The sequence below is a fragment of the Carcharhinus amblyrhynchos genome, chromosome 29, assembly GCF_965287045.1.
Source record: "Carcharhinus amblyrhynchos chromosome 29, sCarAmb.v2.hapA, whole genome shotgun sequence".
NCBI classification, from domain to species: domain Eukaryota; kingdom Metazoa; phylum Chordata; class Chondrichthyes; order Carcharhiniformes; family Carcharhinidae; genus Carcharhinus; species Carcharhinus amblyrhynchos.
Window position 1 is genome coordinate 9800385 of NC_137352.1, and position 6000 is coordinate 9806384.

Sequence of the window (6000 nt, forward strand, 5' to 3'; positions counted from 1 at the left end):
TGTAATTGCCATTTCTGCCCTGGGAAAAAGCTTCCAATTGTTCATCTTATCTGTACCTCTCATAATTTTATAAACTTCCATCAGGTTGCCCCTCAGCCTCCGTCTTTCCAGGAGAACAATCCCAGTTTATTCAATCTCTCCTCATAGTTAATACCCGCTATACCAGGCATCTTCCTGGTAAACCTTTCCTGTACTCCCACCAAAGCTGGTAGTGTGGCGACCAGAATTGGACACAGTTTTCCAAATGTGGCCTCACCAACGTTTTATACAACTGTAACATAATCTGACAACTTCTATACTTAATGCCCTGGCTGATGAAGGCAAGCATGTCGTATGCTTTCTTCACCACCTCTTTCACCTGTTTTTTTCTTATTCCTCCATGGGACATGGGCATCACTGGCTGGCCAGCATTTATTGCCCAATCCCTTGTTGCCCTTGGAGTTGGGATTCAACCACATTGCTGTGGCTCTGGGGTCACATGGAGGCCAGACCGGGCAAGGACGGCAGATTTCCTTCCCTAAAGGGCATTAGTGAACCAGATGGGGATTTTCCAACAATTGACCATGGTTTCATGGTCATTAGTAGACTCTTAATTCCAGACATGTTCTGTTGAATTCAAATTCCACCAGCTGCTGAGGAGGGATAGGCACAGGCTTGGTGGACTGAAGGACCTGTGTTGTCATTTTTAAGGATCTGTGGACGTTTCTGTGTGTCTATGCTCCTGATAGGATAGTGGAAGTTTTTTTTATAATTGCAGTTCCCCGCTGCTGCCAAAGATTCAAACCAAGGATCCTAAAAATGCCAAGCAAGCAATCGGAAACCATGAACATCAAGTTATAGTACTAATTACACGTTTATTCACAGAAAAAGCTCACAATTTGCTGCCACTTTAACATTTCTTACCTGACACTGTCAGATCATTCATCATCGTACAGAGGAACCAGTGCCAGTTCCCACTCAAGCGCACTGAAGTGTCGCTCATATTATCTACTACGCAATCACACCTAATGATTGCACTGAGATTGCCAAAAGCCACAGCGCTGAAGCCAACTCCACAGAGAAATCGTCACAGTGGTATCTGGTTTGTGCAAGCATCCATCAAATAAACCTTCTTAACTCCTGAGAAAATATTTCCTCAGAAGGGATTAAGTTTAGCACAGAAGAAGATGAGACACTCTGCAGGGATGATGAAGAACTGAAAAAGAAAAGCAAAATGAAAGGTCAGATGCAACAAAATAGAGTGTTTTTTATTCATTCGTGGGACACGGGCATTGCTGGCTGGTCAGCATTTATTGCCCATCCCTAGCTGCCGAGGACAATTGCTGGCCAGACCTGGTAAGGATGGCAAATTTCCTTCCCTGGAGGGCATTAGTGAATCGACAATACTTTCACAGTCATTAGTAGATTCTTAATTCCAGACTTTAAATTGAATTCAAATTCCACCACCTGCCGTGGCACGATTCGAACCCAAATCCCCGCAGCATCGGGAAAGATTTCTGGATTAATAACCTAGCAATAATACCATCGCCTCCCCTGAGTTGGCATAAAGGTTCTCAGTTCAGGATTAAAAAGGGATTGCAGCTCCAAATTTTCAAAGTAATTTTTTTTTAATTCATTAGTGTCACAAGTCGGCTTACATTAACACTGCAATGAAGTTACTGTGAAAATCCCCCTAATTGCCACACACCGGCGTCCGTTCGGGTACACTGAGGGAGCATTTAGCACGGTCAATGCCCCTAACCAGCACACCTTTCAGACTGTGGGGGGAAACCCACGCAGACGCGGGGAGAATGTGCAGACTCCACACAGACGGTTGGTGACTGGAGTTTTGCATTCCTAATTAAAGGCTGCACACTGACTCACACCGAAATCCATTCTCCTAGAATTTTAAATGTCTTTTCATTTAGGAAAATATTTTTAAAATAATTTATATTCTTGATGATATCATTGTTGGGGTGCGTTTCTCTATGTTGGCAACCAGTCACAGACATGTGTAATGAATTCTGTGCCCTCTACTGGTTAGACTCAGTTACTGAGTAGCTCTCAATAATCACAAACAAGAACATCTGAAAAATGCAAAGTAATCAGAACGAGTGTATGTCTATTTATATTTCACAGGTGGAGATGCCGGCGTTGGACTGGGGTGGGCACAGTAAGAAGTCTCACAACACCAGGTTAAAGTCCAACGCTTTTATTTGGAATCACGAGCGTTCGGAGCACTGCTCCTTCCCCACTTGATCGTGATTCCAAATACATCTGTTGGACTTTAACCTGGTGTTGTGAGACTTCTTCCTGTTTTTAATAGGAAAGATTAGAAACCCTACAGTGCATTAACACTGCAACGGAGCTACTGTGAGAATCCCCTTAGTTGCCACACTCTGGCACCTGTTCAGGCACATTGAGGGAGAATTTAGCACGGCCAATGCACCTAACCTGCACATCTTTTGGGCTGTGGGAGGAAACTGGAGCACCCAGCGGAAACCCAAGCAGACACGGGGAGAATGTGCAGACTCTGCACAGACAGTTGGAGACAGGAGTTTTGCATTCCTAATTAAACATGTCAGTGTGAAATCTTTAATTAGGAGTGCAACTGACTCACACTGACATGCATGCCGCTTGAATTTCAAATGTCTCTTCACTTTTAACTTAAGATGGAGGCCATTCAGCCCATCGAGTCTGCACCGACAACAATCTCACCCAGGCCTTATCCCCACTTGGGTTACCCTGCAAATCCTTCTAACCTGGACACTAAGGGTTAATTTAGTATGACCAAACAACCTATCACGCACATTCTTTTGGACTGTGGGAGGAAACCAGAGCACCCGGAGTAAATCCACACAGACACAGGGAGAATGTGCAGACTCCACACAGTCACCCAAGTCGGGAATCGAACCCAAGTCCCTGGAGCTGTGAGACAGCAGTGCTAACCATTGTGCTGCCCCTCTGTTATATTCCAAATTCGCTAATACAAGCACGACAGCACACAATAGAATAATGCTTTTGGAGAACCGGCTCCAGCAACATAATCTCATCCACCCCTACTCTGCTCTGCCTGGCTAAACTTGTTCTGTCACTCAATAATTACCTTGTTTCATTCCCTGCAAAGAAAAGGTGTGGGTCTGAGTGCCGCATGGGTCCCAGTTATGCCTCTCTGATTTTGTGGGTTCTGTGAACACTCCCTGTTCCAGTCCTACCTACTCAGGTCAATGCCCACAACTTGCTTCATATTCCATCGATGACAGTATTGGTGCCTCTTCCTGCTTTTATCTGGATCTAAAAAAAATGTTTTTGCTTTGCTTCTAACTTTTACCCCTCTCTCAACTTCATGTTGTCCAACTCTGACACTTCCTTTCCCTTCCATGACTTCCCTGTATCCATTTACGGTGAGAAGCTGACTAATTACTAATATTTGTGACAAAGCCACCCATTCCCACAGCAATCTCGACGACAATTTCTCACACCCTATTTCCTGTATGGACCCCATTCCATCTCTTCACCTCCATCACATCTGTTCTGATGATGCTACCTTTGAGAATGGCTCTTTTGACTTGTCAAATTTTTTCCTCAACCAAAGTGTCCGTCCATTTGTGATTGACAGGGCACTCAACCCATATCTCAACCATCTCCCACACCTCTGCCCTCTCCCCTTCCCCTTTCTCCCAGAACCAGGATACAGTTCCCCTCGTCCTCACTTTCCACCCCACCAGCCACCGCATCCAAAGGATCATCCTCCGCCATTTCCACCAACTCCAACACGATGTCAACGCCCAACACATTTTGCTCTCACACTCCCGTCAGCACTCCACAGGGACCACTCCTCCCTCCGTGCCATCCTGGTCCACTTCTCCATCGCAACGAACTTTCCATTGGCTTCCCACAGAATCATTCCTAGCAACGCCTGACCCTTTACCTCCACCCTACTCACCGTCCATGGCCCCCAATCACTTCTTTCAGAAGAAGCAGTGTTTCATTTGCTCCTTCATCCGTTTATTCTATGGTATTCACTGCTCCCAGTGTGGTCTCCTCCACTTTGGGCATGCGTGACGTTGTGGGAAGCCTTCACTCAGTCCACAAGCATGACCCTGAGCCTCCTTCTGCTGCCATTTTAACTCAGCACCTTGCACTCATGTCCACATGTCCTCCCTTGGCCTGCTGTAATGTTCCAGTGGAACGCAATGCAAGCTGGGGGGAACGACATCTCAGCTCTGATTGGTCCACCCTCTGGACTCAACACTGAGTTCAATAACTTTAGACAGTGACCTTCCCCCTCCCTCGTCATCTAACCCTTGTCCTTAAGATTGCTACACTCTCATTGCAATCTCTTCCAGCATAGGTAGACCAGAATTCTCCTGTGCCGCCGGCCACTGGAAGTTTAGCAGGCGGGCTGCGGAGAATGTGAAACACCGTCAGGTGGGGAATTTTAACTCGAAACATTAGCTCTGTTCAGGCCTATTGGGTGGGTCTTTAGAGCCTCGCTCGATCCAAGACCGGAAAATCCCGCCCAAAGTCCGCAGACCTTCCCATTGTCCGCCCCTTGCCCACTCCGATTCCCGTGGCGGGCAGGGCGGTAGAATTCCGGCGGCTTTCTCTGTTCCAGATCCCAGTGTTTACAGTATTTGTCTTATTTTGGAATGTAATCAGACATATCACAGAGTAAATAATCTCATAATAATGCCACATAACAGAAATAGCGAAAGTTGAGCGACACCTAATGGTCAAAGAGGACTGGAAGAGCTGCATAGCCCCCATTCTTGTCTCCAACATCGAATGCAATCATTTTGTGGCCATTGCCCATTATTTTGGCAGTCCAAAGATGGCCTTTCGATTCTGTGACATCAGCTGAAATGAAGTGGTTTATACACTCAAAGGTTTTCTCCTGCTTTGTGGGAGTGATGTGCCTTTGAATTTTTTGGCCTGGAGCCAGAAGCTTCATGTCACTGCAGACTTTGGCAGGAGTGGCATTTGGCATTAATGGCTGGTCAGGTGACACGGCAATGCAGTCCTTTCCTGGTACAACGCCCATGACTGTGCCCTATCTCTTCACGCTCTGTTCATTGGCAGGCATCTTGAATGCCCTGTTACATCCCCCACGGACTGGCAATTACACTGAAAGGGGAAAATATTTGCTGCTGAATTCTGGCTGGCTGTCCCAATTTCCCCGGTCTTATACCAGGGCCGTGTTACAAACTAAAGTTTAAAGCTGATTCATTGGTCACAAGTAAGGCTTACATTAACACTGCAATGAAGTTACCGTGAAATTCCCCGAGTCACTTGCTCGGGTCAATGCGCCTAACCAGCACGTCTTTCAAACTGTGGGAGGAAACCAAAGCACCCACAGTTTCAAAGCTTGCAGAGGGATTTGGACCAACTAAAAAAATGGGCTGAAAAATGGCAAATGGAATTTAAGATGTGGAGATGCCAGCATTCAACTGGGGTAAACACAGTAAGAAGTCTGACAACACCAGGTTTAAGTCCAACCAATTTATTTGATAGTAAACTCACAAGCTTTCACCTCTTTACCTGACAAACCTCTTTCACCTCTTTCACCTCTTTACCTGACAAAGAGGGGAACCTTGAAAGCTTGTGAGTTTACTATCAAATAAGTCGGTTGGACTTAAAAATGGAATTTAACGCAGACAAATGTGAGGTATTGCACTTTGGAAGGACAAACCAAAGTAGAATGTACAGGATGAATGGTAAAACTCTGAAGAGTGTAGATGGACAGAGGGATCTGGGAATACAGGTACAGAATTCCCTAAAAGTGGTGTCACAGGTGGATAGGGTCGTAAAGAGTGCTTTTGGTACATTGGTCTTCATAAATTGGAGTATTTATCGCAGACACGGGGGGAACATGCAAAACTCCATACGGAACAGTGACACAAGCAGGAAATGAACCTGGATTCCTGGTACTGTGAGGTAACAGTGTTAAGTATTGCGCCACCCTGCTACCTCACGGTGCACCGCCACAAACTAAAGTCAGAGTCGATGGATTTGCCATGC